A 24,836-nucleotide genomic window follows, 5' to 3' on the forward strand; every position below is an offset into this window, starting at 1 on the left:
CGAAAGTCGGAACAAAAAATCAAAAACTATTCTCTAGACATAAGGTGCTTTTCCCTGATGGGAGAATTCTTGTTTCTCTTTCTAAAAATAAATTCGTTTTCACTGAAAGATACACAACTACACACTGACAAACTTCATTGTTTATCGATCATTTGATTTGCTGAATCCAATGCTTTGTTTTTTGTCTTCTTCTTAATAGGACGTTGAGGAATAATTAAGGCCGCTTGGCTTTAAGGCTTCTTCTCAAATTAATCTGCGGTCAGCAAACTAGTTCGTGACTATTTTCACGAAGAATGTGATTTGCCATAATTAACTAACTGTACGCGTTTTGTTTCCCCATTTCTGTGCACAGCACGTAATTAAGAAAAAAAACAATACAGCTCAAAAATCAACCCAAATTAAAGTTTATTGCCGCAAGCTATTTTCTCTATACTGCATTAAGAATCAAGCTTGAAATTTGTCACGAGTTGGGAAAATTCAAAGACTAAAAGTACAAAATCATAGAAAAACTCATACTCTTGAAAATTGGTTACATGAAAATTGATTCATGGAGCTGAAACCCTTGTTTCAAAACAAGTCTGAAATAATTAATTTTTAATTTGATTATTTTGTTTTTTTTTCTCGCCTATATCTACCGAAAGCGATGATTTTTGTTCTTTGGTGTAGTTCCATTCGAAACAAAAATCAAAAAGTAAGAAAAATCAGTACCGCCCTTTCCATTAAAAATTAAGATTGTCACATCAACTATGGTTTCAAGTTTTTCAAGCTCTGTGATTTAAATCGATTGTTGGTAAACATAATTTCAAAAGAAGGCGGTTCAATTGTAAAATAGATTTTCTCTTCAGTTGTTTTGATTCAATGGTCCGTTTTTGCAAAAAAACTCTCTTTGATGCGAACATAATTGTAAAAATAGGTCAATATCGGTATTTGATTGAATTCACAACAATCTAGTTTTCAATTGAAGTTAAATTTTTGCCTTTGAGTAAATTCACACTTATAATGTTTTTCTACTTTTATCATTGCCGTTTTAATTTTATCTATATCAGCCTAGGAAAAATCTGTATCTATCCAAGTCTGCGTCTTCAGACTTTATTTGTCAATTTGGAGGCCGTTTAATTCCGGCTGTTCCAAAGCAATTGATCAAAGATTTTCCTGGGGTATTTGAAGGTGGATACGCACTAGAAGAGAACGAGGATTATGATGCTGCATGATTAAATAGAACCAGCTTAAAAGTACCTTGAGGCATTTTGAAAATGGTGAAAATGGTCGAGCTGCTTGCTTTTTGTTGTTCAAGGATTTCAACTTTTTTTCAAACTAAAGGTTGAATCATTTTCTTCACTTTAAAAATTGATGCAGTTTTAACTGATTAAAACTTACTTCAGCTATTCTATCCCATTAGAGTGATATTGTAGGCTATATAAAATTGCCTTAGGATTATTAGCATCAGTAGAGCCACCCTGGTCAGTTCAGATCCTTTCGAGATCTTTGCTCATGAACAAATATGAGACTTTTAGTGATTTCTGCCAAATTTATATATTAAAAAAAATTTTAAAATATTATTTGTGAAAAAGTTGAACATAATAATCAGATCACAATGACTGAAGTATAAAAATCAAGTAAAGGGAACATATTAGAAAGAAAAATGAAAAAAAAAGTTTTTTTTTTCATTCTTAAAGCAATTTTGTTCTGTTTTTGCAAAAAGTAATTGGATTAATTTGAAAACGAAAAAAAGAGGTTTCAAAAGCCAAAAGGATAGCCGGTTACTGTGCAAGTAGCACAGAATGTTGCGACCATAATCAAAAAAATTTCGTTTTTGTTCGGCGTGGTGTGATAAAAAGAACTGAGTAAAAAAAAGTAAACACTCCATACCCCAAATCACCCCAATCCCTCCCCCACGAGTTGAGCAATAAAAATTTGCGGGAATGCAAAAAAGCGCGTTCCATTCTGGACGACAGAGGGACCTCAACGTGAACCCCACCACTTTCTACCAACAACTTCACCCCAAACATTTTATTTTATTGTTTTCTTTTACCACAATCGGCATTGGCCCACCACAGACCCACTACCTCTCCCACTCCCCCCTAACGTTCACGTGTGGGGTAGAGGGTTTGGTTTTCAAGAAGGTTCACTCAACGTAAACACAAGTAATTACCCATGTAAAACTAAAATTTTACATTCTTGAAATAAGAGGAAAAATCAAAAACTCAACCCGGTTTTTCTCGCCTTTTTTTTTAATGTGGTTAATATTACGACTCTAAGGGCTTGAATATGATACATCACTCAACCCAATCCGATTATCATTTAAGGTACCTGATTTTGGGTGGAAGGAATGAAATCTAAAACAGAGCCCAACTCAAATTTCTTCACCATTTTTGAAAAGAAAGCGGAAAAAGATCGAACTAAATAAAAACCGTCTAGATGGAAAATTTTTGAAATTATCCGTCAAGTTTTTGGTTTTTGCTAAACGCTTTTTCTGATGTGATTATTTCTCAATGCAACATTCTGACGGATATGTATTTTCGAGTAAATTTTTTTGAGTCCATCTAAAAATTTTAAAGAACGTCTCCTTTTTATATGCTTTTTTTTCAAAAAAATTATACAGGTATAAGGATCACTCTCTGTTCTAAATCTTTGGGTACATCGGTGAGTTTTTGATCCTTGATCAACCAAAAAAAACGTTGTGTTTTGATAATATTGATGTTTTATTGATTCATCAAAAAATATCTTTAATGATATCAAAACGACTAAATTGATTAAAAAATAGAATTGCACGTAAATCTAAATACAAATTCGTTTTCTGAGAAAAGAGGAAAAACTGTGAAAAAAGGTAAATTTATTTTCTCCGCCCGCTTAAAATTAACGGCACTGAGCGCCCTTGGATTTTCATTAATTATAATGGATATGGGAGAAAAAATATTCCCTTATAATGCATCGCACATGTAAAAATCAGATTATCTAATTGATTCAATGGTCATTATAATTGATTATTTTTGAGGAAAATTCCATTATAATCCATTATTATAGAATACATTTCCTTATTTTTGGCCGAAAAATCGATTAAATTTATGACAATTTTCCATTACAATTGATTAATTTAAAAAAAAACTAATTTCGAATATTTTTCCATTATAATTGATTACAATCCCTTTCTTTATAGATCTAAAATTAGTTAATTGTGCAAAAAGTTTGATTTAAATTTTTCAAAAAATTTTGCTCTATGACTCAATAAAAAATTCGACTCAATAAGAAAACAAGTCCAAAATTATTCCTTCAGTTCCCCCAATGCGCGACCCCAAATCACCCCAACCCCTCTCCCACGAGTTGAGCAATAAAAATTTGCGGGAATGCAATAAAACTCGTTCCATTCTGGACGACAGAGGGACCTCAACGTGAACCCCACCACTTTCTACCAACCACTTCACCCCAAACATTTTATTTTATTGTTTTCTTTTACCACAATCGGCATTGGCCCACCCTTTTTTAAGAAGATTGAACCCCTTCCCCCACCCTTCCCGTGAACGTAGTGGGTGGTGCTGGGCGAATAACGATTAAAAAGAGACAATGCAATTAAACGTGCCATAGACAAACTGCCATAAAATGAAACAACAGAAAAAAATAGAATGACTTACATCGACAAAAAGAAAACACTTGAATGACATAAATTTAAGTTGGATTACAATTGACTCTTGTCGAACTTAAATTGATACTGATTAAAACAGGATGATATAATCCATTTTGATCCACGCGTACTCGGTGTGGGTACATGACTGTTGCGTGGTGATACCAAACTGATTTTATTTTTGGCGTTGGGTATTGTTTTCAGAAATTACCAATACCGCTCGAATCATGAATAAATTTTTGTAACTCATTGCTTTGCATACATGGCTAGTTATACGACAAAAAAAATTTTTATACGCAAAACATATTGTTGCCCTGAGCTTAAATTTGAAAAAAAACTTTTTACCTGTGATCGTTTTTTGTAAAGTTATGGGGGGGGGGGGGGGGGTTAAAAACTGCAATTTTGGCCAATTTGTGACAATTAACGCGCGATATATTTCGCGCTATTAACGCGTAATCGGAGAGTTAATCCGTCTTAAAAATCGTTCCAAATTGGTTGAAGGAAGCTTATTTGCCATAATCGATTCGTTACAAGGAGAATATTATTGTTACTCCATAGACCTTAATAGGCAGTCAGAAAATTCAAGGCTCCTCCTTGATACGAGCAGTCATGATTTCATTAAGAAACGAAACCGAACCATGTTTCTATCCCCACAAGCATTTCTTTAAAAAAAATTAAATCTAATGGACTGTATCGGCTGTGAAGGTGTGAGCGTGTGAGGGTGGGGTTTTACTTCAACCCGTGGGGATGTAGGTCTGATCGAATTGTTTGGTCGTTACGTTCACTAACCAATCCAATCATGGTCTAAAAGGAAGCTAAACATAAGATGGGGGACAAGGACGGAAGTAAATTGGATATGGGAGCGAATTTGAGAATTTTAAAAATTGTATAAGAACAAAGCAATAAGAAAAAAGTTGGAAACCTATAAATAAGTCTCATTTTTGAAATTTTTTTACAAAACACGCGTTAAGCCGAAAGCAAATGTCAGTTTGTGAAAATGTTACTCACTGTTTGAAAGATAGTGAGGAAAAGAAAAATTTCTTCATCCATTATATTCAATTATGATCGATTAAAATAGATAAATGTTATTGATTCGGCAAAAAATATGATTATCGATTAAAACGGACAAGAGTAAAATAATGGCTTTTGAAAAAGACCTATCGGCGTCCAATTTTTCAATTGGTGGCCAACCTATGGAAAATATGGATAGTTTTAAATATTTGGGCATCGAAGTTGACAAAAAACTGAATTTTAATAATCAAACTGAAAACTTTGCAAAAAGATGTCGAAAGTCAATGGTGTTTTGAACCGAGGAAGATCATACTTCTCTAAACAGTCATTACTTAAGTTTTACATGGCATACGTGATTCCGATAATTTCCAATGGCTTGATAGCTAACGGCTGTACTTCGAAAACAAATCTTGATGAAATTTTCTTGATACAGAAAAAAATTATAAGAGCCATTTTTTTCCTTCGTAAGTATGATCAAGTGTCCGAGTATTTTTCAAAATATCGGCTGCAAAATGTGTATGAAATGTTCATCAACCAACTATGTTCTGAGGCAATGGTTCAGTTCTTAGAAGTGTCCCCCTTGAATTTTTTAAATCTTCAATCAAGAAAGATGGGTAGACTCACGCACAGGGGTAGTTTAGGATCTGTGTCACTACCTTTAAGAAAAACAAAATTAGCTCAAAATTCGGTGTCTTACAAAACTCTGAAATGTTTCAAATTTTTGATGTCAAACAATTTGTTACCCCTCAACCTTAACGAACATTCTGACAAGCAAAAGAACGATTTTTTCGTCAATTTTAAAAAACATATACCTGAATGACAATCGATTGCTTGTTGACATGCTAATAGGATCATTTTTTTGTGGTAATAACTCTATTTTTGCCTTCAATTATTTACCTAGCTTTCCCTCGGATTACTACCAGTTGCGCTCTACTACCCGTACAGTAACCCTGGTGCAGTTTATTAGTTCATTAATGTTCTCTAAACTGTATCTAAATTCAAATTCAATTCAGTTATCCATTTTTACTCAATCATGATCTATTGTTTTTGACTTTTATGGGAAAATGTTCATGAGAACTGGTTATAAATCAATATTTTCAAAGAAATTAGTGCAGGCATCCAATGAAAGTTTTTTTTCAGAAAAGTTTCAATTTTTTTAAACGATTTTTCTGTCCTTTAATATTAATTTTCTGTCGTAACGAGGGTTTCTACAAGGTTAGGTGTGAAAATCAATTATGTTTGCTATAGCTTAGATAGTCCGCATGCCTAATTAAAAACAATCGGGCAGTCAGAACAGAGAAATTACCAGTGAAAATTCGTTGGTGGGGGAAAAAGAAAAGAGCCAAACTCAACTTACTCCAAATATCATCTTTTCAGATCGATTACAAAACCATATGAAATTATTTTTTTATCGTTTAATTGTTTATTATGTTTGATATGTTTGATTGCTTTAAGAAAATTGAGTGGCGAAAGCCGAAAAATTAATTTGAATTTTTTTTATTGATTCACGTGAAACTTTTTTTATGGGTTGATTCATGTTTTCTCACACACATACACACACAACCCAATTTTTAATTAATGTAAAAAACCGCATCGACAATTATACCTGCTTATTTTTTATTTAGATCTTATCTTATGGAGAATTCTCAACTGCAGTTTTATCTACGGGTTTTGCATAGTATTGTTACTTTCCGAACCCTAATTAGTTATCAAATGCACAAAAAATTTTCTACCTTTGCACAAGGATGTTGAAAAAAGCCCTATTAATATTGTTTAATATATCTGCTAAGAATATCTAATATATATGTTTTTTATAGACTAATAAGGGCTGTAAGAAAAGCGCACTAGCAATTATAAATAAAAGCGAGCCTGTAAGAGACTTAGTTAGTGTGAGGTGTTATGCACTGATGAAAAAATTATATATTTTTTGAAGGGTGGAGGGGGTGGTTTGGTTATTTGGTTATTAAGCGAGGGAGAGGAGGGAGGAAAGGGGTTTGGGGGATACCTGCTATCTCGGGACAGCTACCTGCCCTCGCTTACCCGCAGATATCATATCCGCCAGCCCTCAAATATTTACCATGCTAATGACCTACTGTTATAATAAAACGAAATCATCTTAAATACCAAATTTTCTGCGAATATTGGAAAAACTGCACAAACAATCTAAAAGGTTATTACCCAGGTTCAAGTCTGCTTTCATCAAAAATTTACAGCTAAAAAATATTACCATTTTTCAGGTCATGTTTTGAGCACATGAACGAAATTTTGCACTCCACGATTCTTAGAGCATAATTTGCTATTATTTTTGAGCATCATTGACCAGAAACTTTCGGCTATAAAAGATACAATTTTGGTGATTTGAACCATTTTTTTTCTTATCGCCCAAAAATGCAAATTTATTTACAGTATACTTCTATAACCTGTGTAAATATTGTGCAGGCATATAAATGATAGAGGTTATTAGAGGATACTTCAAAGAATTGTTAAATTGGGAAAACTGATAGGCTTGGTTGATTAGAGAAGAGAGGATGCTATCAAAGTAAAGTGTAATTTCACTTGGCCATTATTTGAACAACTGTCGCATTATGAAGTGAGATAACACGTGTGTTAAGAGCTTTTTATCATTTTATCATGCTTATATGGAGTGTACATGTTTCAATTGAGGTACGAAAAGCATATATAATTTTTAAAATTAAATAAATATATTTTCTATTCTGAATATATATATCAGGGGCGGATCTAGGATTTTCTCGAGAGGGGGGGGGGGGGGGGGGAGGGGGTTGATTTTGTCGACTTTTTTAGGTCGACGAAATTGACTTTCCGAGCTCTCCCAAAGCAACGTGTTTTGGCCAAATTTTCTGCGCCTCAGGCAAAATTTTGAAAAACAAACCAAAAAAGCGCGTTTTTGGGCACGTTTTTTTTTTAAAAAAGTTTGACCAAAAAATCGCGTTTATTTGGCGCGCCCTCCCCCTTCAAAATAAGTAAGTTTTGGCGCCAAAGGCGCCTTAAGAAAAGTTTTAGGGTCAGCCAGCCAAAACTTGATATCTCAAAATAGTACAAAGAGGACCCTTTGGGTCGGCAGGTGGTCGAAACACTGATGGGAGCGGATATATATATTTTTTCGATGGTGGGGGGGTGGGGGGGTTTGAATTTTTAAAATAATTTCAAAAACTTTGTCGATCTTTTTAGGTCGATCAAATTGATTTTCTGAGGTCCCCCAAATCCTTATAACAACCTCAGTTTGACCAAACTGGTTGCGCCTCACGCAAGTTTAAAAAAAACAGGCCAAAAAAGCCGTTTTTATGCGTTTTTGGAAATTTGACCAAAAGTTTGCGATTTTTCGCCGCGTGCTCCCCTCTCATAGTTAGTAAAAAAGAAGATTTTTACCGTTATTCCGCCAAAAATGGATATCTCAAAATAGAACAAGGGGGGACCGTTGGAGTCGTCAGGGGTTCGAACCACTGATGGGAGAGGGGCTTCCACTACACCGCCCCTCTACATCCGCTGGTGTGTATATACAAACAAAAATCAATTATTCTTAAAAAGTGTTTCAACTTAGACGCAACCATGACAAGAAAAAGAGAAATACCAGAGTTTTAGATATACGTGAACGCTGCATCTACATGAACATTCGGGCTTTTATTCCCTGATTCTTTCTGATGATTAGTTGTTCCGACTATCGGTGATGACTTTTGTTCGTCTGTAGCCGGATTTTTGTTCCTGCTTGCGTTGGTTCTTATTCGGACCAACTTCAGCAACCGAATTAGTGGTGTGTTCCCAAAACTGTTGATTCTGCAATGAAGTTGTCCAATGATCTTTTTTCTTCAGGTACAGCAATGATGATTTTTGTTCAGGCATAATGGTTTGAAAATTGCAAGTTTGGTCATATTCGGAAATCTTTGTGCGCGCTGTTATGGTTATATCTACGATGATGAAAATGAAACCTTTTAAGGGTTATACGAGAAGTTTGCACTCAAAATCGTCCAACTTTGATTTGTGGAGGAAAAAGCGAGATAATTTTTTCCAAAATGGCTCAAATTTTTTGCACACATCATTATAGTTGTTGCGGTTGAGCGAGAAAAATAAACGAAAGGCTCAAAATAAACGAAAGGCTCAAAACGAAAATAAAGGAATATTTGTGCTCGGGGTGGGTTTTTTTCTTCAGACAAATTTCGCTGATATGTTACAATAGGTGGTAATTTTAACTACGGTGCATGTATTAAATTTGAGAACTGTAATGCATACTATAGTCATTTCGTTTTCCATGAATTGTACATGCTGCTAAGATAGTTTTTGTAAATACATTACTCTGCCAGATTGAATTTTTTTCAAAATCCAAATTTTGCACTTTTTTGCCAAAAAACTTGGCTTTTAAAATAAATTGTAAATTCTGTGCGAAGTATAACCAAAAAATGATCCAATTATTTAACCTAAAATTACCATCTATTGTACTATATCACCCAAATTTCGACTTTTTAATCAGCCATTTTTTTACAAAATTTTTGTATATGACTCTGATTCGAAAGGTATTGCTGTGTTGAGCTTAAATTTCGAAAGATATATTTCACCTACGATCCTGTTTTGTTAAGTTACGGGGTTTTAAAGATTGCCATTTTGACCAATTTGGGACAAATAACGCGCGATCAATTTCGCCCGATTAACGCGTGCGCGGAGATTTCATCCGTCTTAGAGATTGTTCCAAATTAGTTGAACGAAGCTTATTAGCCATAAATGATCTGTTACTAGGAGCGAAATATATCACTATGAATTTAATATAGGGGTACTGTGTAGTGGTTGATTTGCACAAAAAATCTCAACAAAACTCTTTTTTCTTACATTTATTTTTTCATGTTATCACTGTTCCCTAGACCTTAAAAGGCGGTCGAAATTTTCAGGGCTTCGCCCTGTTGCGAGCAGTCTTGTTAAACTTTTCGTTGCCAAAAAAAATGTTAAAATGTTTTTGTACAAAAGTCGTCGATAAACGGTATCCAAAGAAAACCATAAAGTAGAAAATTGAACAGGCTCTTGCTTCTGAGTGACCGTCAAAAACAAATATTCCCAATGGGAACCAAAAGCAATATAATTTTTCAAATAAAAATTACAACCATGTTTGATCGGAAAGCACGCCTGATAAAGCAAAGAGAGAGGTTTATAACTTTATTTCATTCTGGAAAACGGCGCGCACTTGCAGTTTCCAATTAAAAATTGGAAAAAATGTGTAGCATGCATAGGAAAACATGAAATGAACTGAAAGAGCAGCTCAAAATAAATATAAACTATTTTTTTTCACCTCAAGCAAACGCCTGAAAAAAAAGTGAGCTATTGCTCCAGCGTCAAAAATGATAACTAAAAAAAAACATAACTGCTTGTATCAGGGCGCAGCCCTGAATGTTCCGAATGCCTTTTAAGGTCTATTGAGCAAAAATAACATCAAACCGATTGAATGTAATGAAATAAAATTAGTTTTTTTTTCTTCAAATTTGAGATTTTTGTGAAAATCATCCCCCCACACGCCATATAAAGCACAAAGTTATAGTTTTTGCTCCTATTAACAAATCATTTTATTAAATGAGCTTCCTTTAACCAGTTTAGAACGATTTTAAAGACTTAATAAATCTCCGCTTAAGCGTTAATAGCGCGAAATATATCATGCGTTAATTGTTCCAAATTGGCCACAATGGCAATTTTTAAACCCCCATAACTTTGCGAAAAATGATCACAGGTGAAATATTTAGAAAACAATACTTCTCTAAAAAATTTAGACTCAGGAAAACAATACTTATCTAATGATAAAAAAAAAATTCCGTCAAAATTGACTAGTTAAAAAGTCGAAAATTGTCTGAAGAAAAAAACCCACCCCGAGCACAAATATTCCGTTACTTTCGTACGAAAGTCGGAACAAATTTAGAAATTTCTGCTTGATGTACTTGAAGTGAATTTTCAGACAGCTTGATCGTAATTAATTTTGCAAACTCAGAAAAATCAAATTGAAGGAAAAAAAATATTTTATAGCAAATTTCTACCATTTTTAATGAGGAGAGAGCTCTTAATTGAGCATCCAGAAACCTGTAAAAATTTTTGGACTAGGAGAAAACAAAACTATTGTTATAGTTGGTTAGTTGATAAATTTTTTGAGTTTGTCAAGTTTCACTATATCAATTTTTTGCCATAACTAATTATGACACGTTATATTACACGCACGTTTGTTGCAATTTTAACTAAAAACTCTAATTTCAGAACGAGTTTGCATTCTTTACCCAGCAGCCAAAAAATTGTCTTTCCATTACTTTGAATTTTTTCAAAAAAATATTATTCACACTCAGAACTTTTTGAAAAAATATTTTTTGAAAAAAATATTATTTTTTGAAAAAAAATCCTAAATAATGCTTCAAATAACTCAATATTTAAGTTTCTCAGTTTTTGCACCAACTTCTTAACTCCGTTTTTTCATTCAAATTTTATTTAATTTTCATCAAACTATGAATTCAACTTCTGTTCAATAAAAACTACACAAAAAACAAGGCAAATGAGCAGATCTTATAAAAAATTAAAAATGAGACAATATCAAGTCAGATTTTTGACATTTAAGGTTCTGCTTGTAATTGAAAATTCGATGATATCCATCAAAGAGCTCTAGAAAAAAAATTCTTGTGTGTATTTTGGCTTTTTGTTTCTGCAGAGTTGATTATTTATAATTTTATTAATCTGGACTTAAAAAACAACTCTACTTGTAAATATAAAAGTTTTAGTTTTTATCATCAATGAAAATTGTTACAAAAAAATTTAATTTTTTTCAATTTTTTGATTAAAAAAAATTCATTTCCCACATTCAATGTCCATTGGAAAGCAAAGATTACAGGAAATAGTGATTAAATTTTCTGCATCATAACTTGCGAAGCAGCTTGCCCCGTTTCAAAACGACTTTTAGATGGATAGAATCGCAATTTACGAGCTCATATCAAAATATACCACAAGATACACAGATAGAGCTAAAATAACTTCACGGATAATCTGACTTATAGAAGATCAGATCAAAAAACGCAACTTCTTGTAAAATGCCTCGAATTTGTACTTTGAAAAATCGTGGTAATCTTTTTGACAATTTTTTCAAAATCCTGTAATTTGTTATTCAAAAAAGTAATTCTGACTTTTAAACAAAACGCTCATTGAGATTGGGAGCACTTTAATAATATCAAACCCTATAAAATTAATATCAAAATAATATCGCCAGAAAATAATATCAAACACTAAAAAAACTAGATACATCCCTTTTTTGAGTAAAAGTTTCGATGAACCGCCTCAGTTTTTGAAATGACTCGCATTTTTATGACAACATAAATTATGCTCAGCGATTTCCAGGGCCGTTGGTAACAATTGAGCTCGATAGTTGTCGCCTTTTGGAAATTATGACGTTTTATTAGGCTCAGTTAGAAGAGAGGTATAATCGGCTATCAGTTTGATCCTGGACCACTGCCTTCACTTTTTGTCGCTTTTTTGTATCATTGTCTTCGTTTTTTGTTGCTTTTTTGTATCATTGCCTTTCTTTTTTTTTTCGTTTTTTTTTGTGTGTTAAAAGTCGTGATTATCATTTTTTGATTAAAAGTGAGACACGTGAGGCTAAAAGTTTCTCTAACCTAATTGAATTAATAACTAGAAACCTCCACCGTTTCAGTAAAGCGAAAAGTCGACATCTCTTTTTTTCCATTTGTGTAACCTAGTCGGCGAAATGTCTGATAATTTATATTTCCCCTTGTTAGGTTCACCAATTTCTTACAAAGCAAAAAAGTAATTTGAATGTTTCTGGGATTGAAAAAAAAATATTTATCAAAATCTTGTCTTCTTCGAAAAAATTCTCTTCTTTTGTACTGAAAAAAGACACCTGAACAGCAGTGAAATATAAATATTTTCATCTAGTGAAATATTTAGAAAGTGTTTTGTATAAAATGCAGTTTGATTCGCTTTCTTCCAACTATTTTTGTTTGTGGTTGGGCGGAGCAAATGTCGCAAATGTTCTTGTTGTGTATTTTGTGTTAGTCCATCAAAAATTGAAGAAGCAATATGAACTGACACAGTTTTCAGTTAAGTTGTCAAAAAGAAATAAGAAACTTATGAATTCAAGTACTCAAATTAATCGGGGAACATAACAACGGTTATTCATTAAAACACGTTAACGACAGCTTTTTAAAGCTGATTTTCTAAACTCATAGTATCTAACAGCCCGGCTTGAACACCATTGACATAAACAGACAATTTCATATCATTATTCTATGAAAAAATGAGTCTCACAAATATTTCAAACAAAGCTGTTACTTATGAAGTTTTCATATATGGAAACTGTAGGAATAGAATATATTTTGTGACAGCAAACTTTTTTCGTTACGAGGCCAAACTGTGATGTCTGTGCATTGTAAGCGGATTTTGCAACAGGCTAAAATCATTTTTGTCGCGGAATCAGGAACAGTGCTACTTTTCTTTGATCTTGTTTGCTGTTTTTGATTCCACAAACAAATACCTAAAACACTGTACCGCTCAAAATCGCTCCAGAAAATAAGACATACGTATAGATAAATTGAGCTGTTGCGGAATCGGCAACTGTAAGCGGATTCTGCAAATTGTAAGCGAAATCCGCAAACTGTGAGTAGATTCGCAAAATGTAGGTGGTTTCCGTTTTTTGGTTGCCACTGTGAGTTAGCTATTCAGAAAGATGTAGCATCATATTTCAAACAAAAAACTGCAATCATGATTTGATATCACTTTCGACTCATCTCAAATACTGCTCTTATGAAATCACTAGAACCGGAATCTACTAAATCAGAATTTGGGGTTGATGGAATCCCAAACACTGACCAGTATTTGAGATTGATGCAATCCCAAAAGCTGACCAAATTCGGCAATATGCTGTGCGTTGTGTTTCCAAAACGCAATTTATTCGGTGTTGTGTTTATTCGGTTTTGTGTTTATTCGGTGTTGTGTTTCCAAAATCAGTATTCGGGATTGATCTGACCTAATTCGCGAAATACTGTCCATTTTCCGTTGTGTTTCCAAACTCTCTCAACCCAAAGACTCCAAATATTAAAATTATTCGCTGTTGTGTTTCTAAAATACTAAAAGGTGAAATCCACCGATTTAGTTAACCATTGTTTTGAAATTTATTTATGGAATCCGGTGGCAATGGTTAAGTCCTTGATTTTAATTTCCGCATTGCTATAGATCAGAACTCCAGCTCTAGCTTTAATTGTTCAAATACAAGTTCAGTAATAAACAAAATTCGGAATCCACTTACAGTTTGCGGAATCCGCTTACATTTGCGGATTCGGCTCACAAATTTTGTGGGTTCCACTTACATTTTGTGAAATATACTTACAGTTGCGGAATCCAGAACAGCTAGCTATATTCGCTTGTTGCAGAATCCGGGACACAACAATTGTGCCGACAAAGTTTACGTTACAGGTATTTGTACGCGGAACCCACGGAAGTTTTGAAAGTGGAGTCCACTGACTTTTTGGAACATGTTTAAAAATTTGTCTATGGAATCCAGAAACATACAGACTCAAAATTGTGCGCATATCCGGTTCACAGTTTGGCCTCGTAATGTTTCGAGTAGCATTTTTTGATATCCAGGGAGTTTTCCAAATTGAAGTGGTTTCAGTGGAACCGTCTCTTTGCTGTTAGTGAGCTTCTTCGCTGTTATCGAAAAGTGCTTGGTTTCTTGCCAAAAGTCTAGAACCGCCTCTTTTTCCCGAAGCTAAAAGAGCTTTCAAATCGAGGCTACCAAGATATAATTATATTGTTAAGACAGTTATTGTTGCAGGACAGTTTCGTTGAAAGTCTCTTTTAACATTAACCTCTTTCAAGCCTCTTAGTTGATTCTTTTGTTGGAATTATGTCAAAAAATCGTCTTTCAAGTCTGCTAAACAAAACAAAAAATGATATAAATCTATTTTCCAAATTAAAATCCCGCGAAGGGGAAATTTTTATTTTGTTATATTAAATGGAAGCAATTTATCCCACATATGATTTCATACCATCTCAAATGGGATTTATTTTTACACTGAGAGGGATTAAATAGCGTCTGTCAATAGCTGCAACAAAACCGCAATTCCCTGATGTCAATCATCGCGGATCTTTTATGGCTCTATCTTTTTTCCGCCTTTCCCTCTTCGATACCGCCTGAAAAGTGCTTACTGTTGATAATGTCTACTGTAAACAATGACTGTTTGTTCATGCTTTGTTTTGACTCTTACGATTGTCAATCAGATCGCTCTCGAGTGGCTGTTTAACCGAATGATTGTTTAAGTTAGAAAAATTATATAAAACCTGTTTTACAATAAATTGTATCTGGATTTGATTTTCAGTTCATATTTTCAAATTTCTGAAACAAAGTTGAGGTAAAAAAAAGCCGATCAAAAATGAGTCTCGTGTCTAGAAAATGATATCTAGAAAAAATTGTCTAGAAAATAATGTCTAGAAAATGATTGGAATGTACAGATTAGGTTGATTTACAGAATTGTTTTTTATGAGTGTGCGGTCGGCATACTGATTTATCGGTTATTTTTCTTGTCGGCCTAGTTGACACTAAAACTTCACGAAACCATCTGGCTTCTTAGATGTCACTTTTGGTCATACTAAGACAAAAAGTTTTATAACAAATCTGATAATATGCACAGAGAGATTGCACAAATCAACACAAATCGTGCATAAAAAAAGCGATACATTTCCAGACATTTTGGTCAAAATGACGCTGCGCTGATGGCAGTTTGTGGGGTCATTTAGTCGAATGTGACGTTAACTTATATCTTTCAGAAACGCAAGGCCTAAAATGAAAATGAGTAACACTTTTTTCGCAAAATACTTTCAACAAAGAAACACTAGTAATTCAATCCCGCGCCGGAGTTCCATGGATAATAATCGAGTATGATGGAAAAATGTTGTCTAAAATGTTTTCATTATAATCCATTATTGTGGCAAACTTAGACCACGAAATCGATTATAGTGTCATTAAAATCGATTATTTTCGTAAACACAATCCATTAAAATCCATTATAATGGATTATAATCCATTTGAAATCCATTAATTTAGATTATAATCCATTTTAACTCCATTATAATTGATTATAACGGGTTATAACCTATACATTTTTTTCAAAATCATTTGCAAAATTTGCAACATTTCTACGTTACTCACGGCCAACTCGCAATCTAAACCTAATCGAATTAAACCCCTTTGCCCCCATCCGCGTTTGCCCAAACCCCCTCCCCCCACTCCCCTACGTTTATCCCTACGCCCATCCCCATGTTTGCTAAAGTTTAAAACCCTCCCCATTCCCCCCCCCCCCCCCCCCAAGTTACAGTCCCCCCTCCCCCCAGTTTGCTTACCATTATCAACGGGGACGGTTGAGGGAGTATTCTCAGTTGTTCAGGTTACCCTCCCGCCAACATTATTTACACACCCCAAACCCCCCCCCCCCCCCCCCCCACGTTCAGTAAACGGGGGGTGGGGGGGTAAAATTACTAAAATTAAGATCAGGGGTTAATTTGAGGAGGGGTAAACTGTGAGGGGGGTGGGGGGTAAACTGGTGGGGGGGGGGGGGTACCTTCTTCCCAAAGTCTACCAACTACCAATAAATAACCCCCCATAAAGAGGGGGCGAATGGCGGTTGGTGGGGGGGGGAGGTTAAACGGTGGGTGGGGGGGGGGGTGTAAACTGGGAGGGGTAAACGGGGTATATAAGGCAAAAAATATAAAAATTGAAAAGTGAAATGTAATATTTTATGAAACCTAATAAAGCATCTGCACTAAACAGGAAATGCGATAACTTTGAAACAACCAGTAAATTGTAAATTTCATGATTAACTTCTCGAAAAAATCCCTTATAATAAAATTAGAACCGATTATAAGCGATTAAATTGGCTTAAAAACATACAAAATTTAATCCATTTTTAATCGATTATAATCGATTATTATCGAAATTTATTGAGACAGACCACGAAAATTCAATATAATCGATTATTATCCATGGAACTCCGGTGTGGGATTCTCATGAACATCGCTACAATTCCCGATACACTTCAAAAAAGAATGAAAACTTGATCACCATCCTTTTCTATCGTTTATGAAACTACATAAACATCATTTTTCAAATGAAACTGAATGGCTTCTGCATACATATAATTGGTATAATTTCTTTGAAAATATACTAGAATTTTTTGGGGTTTTGATAATATTGTTGCAACTTAGAAAAACATTTGTGATAGGAGTGATTTCCTTTATCCAGGTAGTTTTGCAATTTTCAATTAACTGGTGCTTACTGAGTTTATGTCACAGTTTATGTATAATAATGTCATAAGCTCAAATTTACAAATTTTTAAAATTCACCTGCGAGATCTATTGAAAAAAAGGGATTCAAAATATAGTTATTTGGCTTTACGAGAAATAAACGCACAAATTCTAAGTTTTAAACGCGTAGCGTCGGCGCAAGAAATTCCGGCTCAGAAGGCTTTCAAACGGGTTGGAATTTTCAAACAGATAATCAAACTTAAAATTGTGCGTTTTTAGTTTAGATAATAACATTTTCCAATCTACTTTTTATAAGTTTAATTAGCAACCTTTTAAGTTTTAATTTTTATGAATTTTTCTGTTCATTGTTTTTTCTATGGTTTATTGTTTTGGAAGCATCTGCTCAGTGACACAATCTTGGAGGTTGGAGGACTTCAGTTCTAGCTGAAAATAGCGTATAACTAGGATATTTCTGACCAAAAATCAGATTACAAACAACTTTTCCTAAAAATCATGCTATATCTAACAAGTTCAGGGAAAGTTAATGACTAAATTTATATAAATAAGTGCTTCTCATCAAAAAAAAATCTAAAAAACATTAGATAAATGTTGTTTTTGAATTAGAACTTTTGCTTAGAACAATTGAAAAAAAAATACTGCTCCTGCAAATGCCTTTAGAGTTATACCATCAGGAGTTGATTCAACTGAATTGAGGTTCAACTCGGTGAGTCAGCAAAATCTGTAACCAATTAAAATCAGAAGTGCTAGTTTCCGCTGAATTAAAAAACAGCAATATAATTTTTAGAAGTGTTATTTGCATCTGGATTTCGCACCGTTTATTTAAAAGAAAGCGTTTGAGACAACAGCTGATTTTGCGAAAAAAAAGAGAAGAGAAAAGTTGATTTGAGCTGTTAAGTTTTCTGAAAATTAAAAGATATTTTCTGAAAAATTGTACGAATTTTTGTATGTAGCTCATAGTCCATAGATTAAATCCTCTGTAGACAATTAAATGATTTAAGGGATCTTTACAGCTATCGTATTTTTTTATATATGTTTTTTTGGTATATTTTTTATAGAATGCTTACACTCCTCAAATCTAGGTGATGGCAGTTGAAATTGTGCAATTTTTCTGCACGCCAAATTTTTTTTATGACAAAATTTAAACGCATGATAATTGAGTCTTTTTTAAAAATCTCTTACGCATCACATGAGTTAATGAAATCGTGCGGCGATATTTTTTTTTCTAATTTATTTTATTTTATTAGGTTGTCATTTTGAATAAAAAATAATTTGAGTTCTTTTACAGGTGTAATTTTTTGTGTTAACCAAATACGCTACACCATAACAGCATAGAAAACTTTAAAATAAACAAAATTTTGATAAAAGTTGCTGCGTATATTTCAGAATAAAACATAATTTGTTCATTCTTTTCAAATCAGGGGACGAAAAAATTAATTTCAACTTTGTTATGTATACCAATGAAAAATTGCGCTTGCACGGCGAAAAAAAGTACATTGATGAAAATGTATTCGGTAACCCAAGAGAGCTCTATCAACCGCTCACTGTTTCCAAACGTTTTCAGATTGATCAATTAGGTTCTGTCATACAATCCAGAAAGCTTAGCTTTTTTGAGATTGTTTTCAAGTTAAACTTGTGGCCCAATCTATTTGTGCGTTCGTTCTTGGTTCTCTATTTTTTTTAAAACTGCATACTGAAACCCCCTTACGGAACAAGAAAACGGAAGGTAAAATTTTAGTTGATTTAATGAATTTAATCAATTAAATCACCATTTGAGCTGATTTTGAAATAATTTTGCTCCTTTTATCTAACACTAGACCAAAAAGGGGAAGTTTTTTGTCCAAACCTACATTTCAGTTTTCCCAAGCTCCCAATGCTAAAAATAATTGCAAATAATGCAAATTATTGTGGTGTGTATGTTTTTGCCAAATTTTATGCTTAGCAGACAATAAAAAAAATTATCAAAAAAATCAAACTAGGGTGCACATTTTATGCTTAGCAGACAATAAAAAAAATTATCAAAAAATCAAACTAGGGTGCACATCAAGCTAAGTTGACCTCTTTTTTGCTGATATTCTATAAAAATCTGGTCGTCGAGTAAAGGTCTGTCTAACGTTGATACATAATTAGCACAGAGAAAAGAAATTGAATTTTTATTTTTAAATTTAGAATGAAAAACTAGATGTTCAAACCAAAAAATTAATAGTTTTCTTTGCATATTTTTGTTTCTGCAGCATAATAAATGTTTATGTTTTTGTGTAGAAAAACTTTGAATATTTTTTTGCATCCTAAACCAATCTTTTTTCAACTTGAGCAAGAGTATGGACACTTGCTCAATCTAAGAGAAAAACAGAACATAAAAAGTCAAATTGTACAATTTCAAAGTATATGATAATTTGGAATTCCAATAGAACAAGAATTTCCGCACTAGGACAAAGGCAAGGTCGTTCTAGTTCCTCTTCCTTTTTCTCATATAATTTCTTGACAAGAACAATTACATAATACAAGATTTGAAGGTTTGAGGTTTGATTTTCAAGGTGCTTCTTATTTTTAGACCTCAGATATCAATGGAATGAAATTGAGAGGAAAAAGATTCGCCAATTTTTTGAATTGTTTGAGCATCCTATACTCTTAAAATAGCCAATAAAAATTATTATTTTCTAAAACGGTTAAATAGTCATTTTTGAAACCCCAATTCTGAATAAGAATATTTTTGTGAGTTTAGTGTTTTCATTTTTAAACTGGAGGTCTCGTTATTCCCAAAAAGTTTTTTTTCGGAGAGTTTTTGATTGCCCGATTCTTTTGCTCAAACAAATCAACTGAAAAATTAACTCTCGATTACATTCTGGGAATTCGGAAATTTGCGTACATGATCCTGCTTAGCCTTAAAAACATCCGTCAATAAATCCGACTATTTCTATAAATAATTCTGAATATTTTATTTGAAATAAAACAACTAACAAGATTTGATTGGCTTAGTTTTTTTATGATCGAATATTTTTTTTTTGTTTGCGCTGATCAAAATGAAAGTTTAATGTTATCTAATTACTTCAATTTATTGGGCTTGTTTCTAAAGTCAAAAAAATTTTACGAAAAAAATTAATGATGAACAACTGTTTCAAGTTTTAGCTCTAGAACTTTTTGTCTTGCACAAAATGTGAGAAAAATGTTACCAAAACTAACCGCCATAAAGCTGATAGAAATTAACAAACCCGGCTTCAAAATAATTACTTTGATTTGAAAAATTTTCTTATAGAAAAACTGAATAATGACTGCATAAAATAGCCGTTGGCTTAAATTTAAACTATCATGCTCTGAGAAAAAATTGCATTTAAAAAGTATACATTTTTGCATTTTTGATGAACTAAATTGAGCACAATTGTTTTTAAAGTCTCCGTTTTTTTAATTTTATTTGAGGTTAAATTCCTATGCAAAGATATCACCTCAGACTTATAGAAGATTCAATCGCGCAAATGATTTACACTTTAATTGCAGCTTTTTCAATGGTTTGAATTATTACGATGTGAAAGTGAGTGTTCGCTCATGACTAAAACTCTTTGCCTATAAAATTTGGTTATGACAAAACTCGGTTATAACAAAAGAAAATTCAAATTTCCGGTTCGCGGTGCTCGACTTAAGTTTTGACTTTGAAAATCGAGCAAGTGCAGTTTTGCGACTAAAGATCCGCGTCGAGAAACAATTTTAAGTCGAGCACATAAGCGAAACATATCCGATTTCGTTCGTGAAAGTCAAAAGATATGTCGAGCACATTCAAAAACTATGTCAAGCACAGTCGAATCATTACCCATTTTTCGTCCAGAAAATCAAAATAAAATTGGTAGAAGTCGAAACATAGGTCGAGCACGGTCGAAACATAGGTCAAGCGCAGTCAAAAATTAGGTCGAGCACAGGCGAAACCACTTCTTGTGAACTAGTCACTGGCCAAACTCTGTTTCGATTTCAATCTCAAATTCCAGAGTTTTCCTTCAATTTTCATGCAATATAGCCCCCACAATTTTTTTTAGTACAGTTTCCTTACTTTGGAAAGTATATTACTAGTTTTTTCCGTAGAGTATAAGTTCCAAAGTGTTCAAATAATTTTTTGTTGACAAAACACTCGGCAAACACTGTTTCGAATTCAAGCTAAAAATATTTTGATCTTGCAGAATGACATAACCTTGTAAAAAACACTAAGATTATGATTTTTGACTGGATAAACAAAGATCACGTGTGCAATAATATCTAGTCACTGTCTTCAAAAATTGAAAACAATTAGTTTGGTTTGAATTAATTTGAACAGATAAAGCCCTGCGAAAGCACAAGAACAGAATGCAGGAAGCAGAATGTGTCTTGAATTGCCACTGTCTAGCCCTGAGAGCCAGTTAGGTTGAGTGTATAATCAAAAAGTTTCACGCACAGAAATATTTATTTTTATTGCTCGAGCAATTAGATATTACTTGCTGAAATTGGGTAAAGAGTTATCAATGAAAAAAAAATCAGAATTATCAAGTCTTTAAATCTTATAAATCTTAAAAGTTTTTCAACTGAAGAAACTTTTTTTCAAAATGATTTTGATCCTGAAATGTTGCGTTTTTTTCTTGCAAGAAAACTTTTTTGATAGAAAACGCTTTCATTCATTAATGATTCTGCGTGCGATGAGTAAGTCCTTAGTCTTTCAGCAAATAATTATCTGTCGCCTCTTTTACCTTCCTTTTCCACCCATTTCAAAATCCATTTATTACGAGGCGAAACTCCATTTTTGTGAAACAACCGTAAGCAGAATCCTCAAAAGTACCGTTCACTTTGATCTTTTTGTTCTTGTGTTTCGCTTTATCGTATCGACAAAATTCTCACACGTTTAATGACTTGTCTCTAAATTCTAACGCTCTAGACAAACCCAGTGGCGCGCTCATCCAGATCAAAGGTTGGTTCCGTAGTGTTTGTTCAGAGTTGTTTCAAGCTTGTGATTAAAATCTTCGTCTTTTGACTTTATTTGAGGTTAAATTCCTATGCAAAGATATCATCTAGGACTTATAGAAGATTCAATGGCGCAAATGATTTACACTTCAGTTGCAACTTTTTCATTGGTTTGATTTATTACGAGGTAAAAGTGAGTGTTCGCTCATGACTAACAATCTTTGCCTATAAAATTTGGTTATAACAAAACTTGGTTATAACAAAAATTTTTCAAATTTCCGGAGCGCGTTTCTCGAAATAAGTTTCGACTCTGAAAATCGAGCAAGTGCAGTTTTGCGACTAAAGATCCACAGTCGAGAAACAATTTTAAGTCGAGTGCATAAGCAAAACATATCTCATTTCGGTCGTGAAAGTCAAAATATAGTTCAAAAAAGTCAAAATACCTGATTTTGGTCAAAAAAATTGAAACATAAGTCCAATTAATTTATATCATTACAAAAGCATATTAACTAAAAAGCATACATTATATTTTTTTAAATATATTATTTTCTCATGCTTTTTTTCTCATGCATACATTATTTTCTCATGCTATTTGATAGACGAGAAACTCGAGAAAGTCGAATCATATGTTGACCACAGTCGAGGCATACCCGTTTTCGATCGAGAAAAAAAACATAGGTCGAGAAAATCGAAAAATAGGTCGAATACAGTCAAAACATAGGTCAAGCACAGTCAATAGTATGTCAAGAACAGTCGAAGCAAACCCATTTGTCGTCCAGAAAGTCGAAATAAAGGTTGAAAAAGTCGAATTATAGGTCAAGCACAGTCGAAATATAGGTCGAGCGCAGTTAAATTATAGGTCAGGCACTGTCGAAACATAGGGCGAGCCCAGTCGAAACAAAAAGTCGAGTTGGTCGAAAACCAGAGTCGAACACAAATAAAGATCCCAGTCGAATTCAAAATCAAAACATAAAATCGAGGTGGTCGAAACACAAAATGAACATAATTTCACAGCACAGTCGAACTGAAAGCCAAAACATTGGTCTAGCACAGTCAAAACATAAGCCGAGCACAGTCAAAACAAAAAATGGAGTTAGTCGAAACCTAAAATTGAACACAAATTTACAGCACAGTTGAACACAAAGCCAAAACATAAAGTCGAGGTGGTCGAAACCTAAAATCGAACACAAATTTACTGCTGGGTCGAACTCAAACTCAAAACAGAAAGTAGAGGTGATAAAGTAGAGCAGGAACTTACAGCACAGTCGGTCTGAAAGTCAAAACATAGAGTCGACTCGGTCGAAACAAATTCGAACAAAAAATCACTAATAGTTTTTCTAATGATTTTTTTTGCAGCAAAACTGTAAAAAGATGGTTTTCGCAAAAACAAATCCAGCGTTTATGTATTTTTAAAGTGAAGTTAGCTAGAGCAGCATTTTTTCCGATCATAACAGGACCGCCACTAGAAGGCTCGCGCATGATCCCAAAAAAATTAAAGGCAGTTTTTTGAGGCAATGACAAACCTTCAAATACATTCGAAACAATTTTTGTCTTGTCAGAATTCCTCTCGATTGAAAAAATCCTCGGTCAAACTCAGTCGAAACGTTTTTCCTGGGTCGAACTTTGTAGAAGTTTTTATTCTCGGTCAAACAAAACCGGTAACTTGGTTCGAGTGGGTCAAAAATTATCAGGCCTGGCTCGATACGGTTGAAACATACCAAATTTTGGCCAAATCGTTCGAAACGCAAATTGTAGACCTCGGCCCGGTTAGTGGGATTTTTTCAAAAGGTGACTTTTTTTTTATCGAAATTTTCCCCAACTTCTCCGAAGCGATAACTAGTTGAAAGTCTTGTAGGGTTTTCCCCCTGATGGGTTTCCTCGAGGATATCTTGCTTCTGATTGATACCTTGCTCTTGCTGTTCTGTTTTTCGAAGAAAATTTCAAAGTTTTTGAAAGTTTTTGAAACATTTCTATGCACATTCGATCAAATAAACTTTTCGAAAATGTCGGTCGAGGCGGTCGAGAAAGTTGAAATATATCAAATTTTAGACGAAAAAATCGAAACATCTCTGAGCTGGGTTGAACTGGGTCTAACACTTTTTTAGTGGGTCGAGAAAATCGAAACAGCAAAATTAGATCGAGAAAGTCTAAACATGCCGAAAATTGATCGAGACGGTCGAAACATATATCGAGCATCTCGATCCGGTTTCGATTTCATTTTTCATCAATGGTTTGTCAAAAAATAATTAACTGAGTTCAAAAGGCTTGTCAATTGGTGTGGTAAGAAGTAAGCTCACACACGAAAACTTTCATTTCAACCGCGTATCCACTCCTAGCAGAGACAGATTTAGGGTTATAATTAATTAATAATAATAATAATAATTGTAGTTCCTGCGAATCGCAGAGGAGCTATCAGTAGGCCTGAACAGTCCTGTCGAGGATAGTCCATTTGTATTATCTCCCCACATTCCAGACAGTGTTTTTTTGGGTGAGCGAAGCTGTTTTTTGCGACTCAAGGCCGTTTTTTTTGCGTCTAGAACGTTTACGTGGTACCACTATTGCAGCCAAATGTGGTCAGGTTGTGGTTGACCTAAAGCTGGAGGTCAAGTGAGAGCTTGTCCTCACACACTATCATTGCCATGGCATGGTATCGAATACACGATCTGACGATTTAAAGTGAACGCCTTACCACTGTGCTAAGTGCCTCCAAGGGCGTTTGAAAAGTGGTGAGCAAAATTTGATTTTAAATCATTTCTCTTAGTTCTCTTCTTCTCGGCCATTCATTTTTGCACTAAACTCGATGATTTTTTCAAAAGTTTGGACCAAAAATTGAGTTCTCGGCGCACTCCCCTTCATATTTTGTTTTAGAGTCTTCAAAATTTTGAAGGAGTTCGACTAAAAATTGCTATCGCAAAATAGTACCGAAGATGGTCCCTTTGCGTGGTCAGTGGGCCTAATACTCAAAGCGGAGGGGCGTGTGTCCCTAAACCTTTCT

Source organism: Symsagittifera roscoffensis, chromosome 8, assembly GCF_963678635.1.
Source record: "Symsagittifera roscoffensis chromosome 8, txSymRosc1.1, whole genome shotgun sequence".
Lineage (NCBI taxonomy): Eukaryota > Metazoa > Xenacoelomorpha > Acoela > Convolutidae > Symsagittifera > Symsagittifera roscoffensis.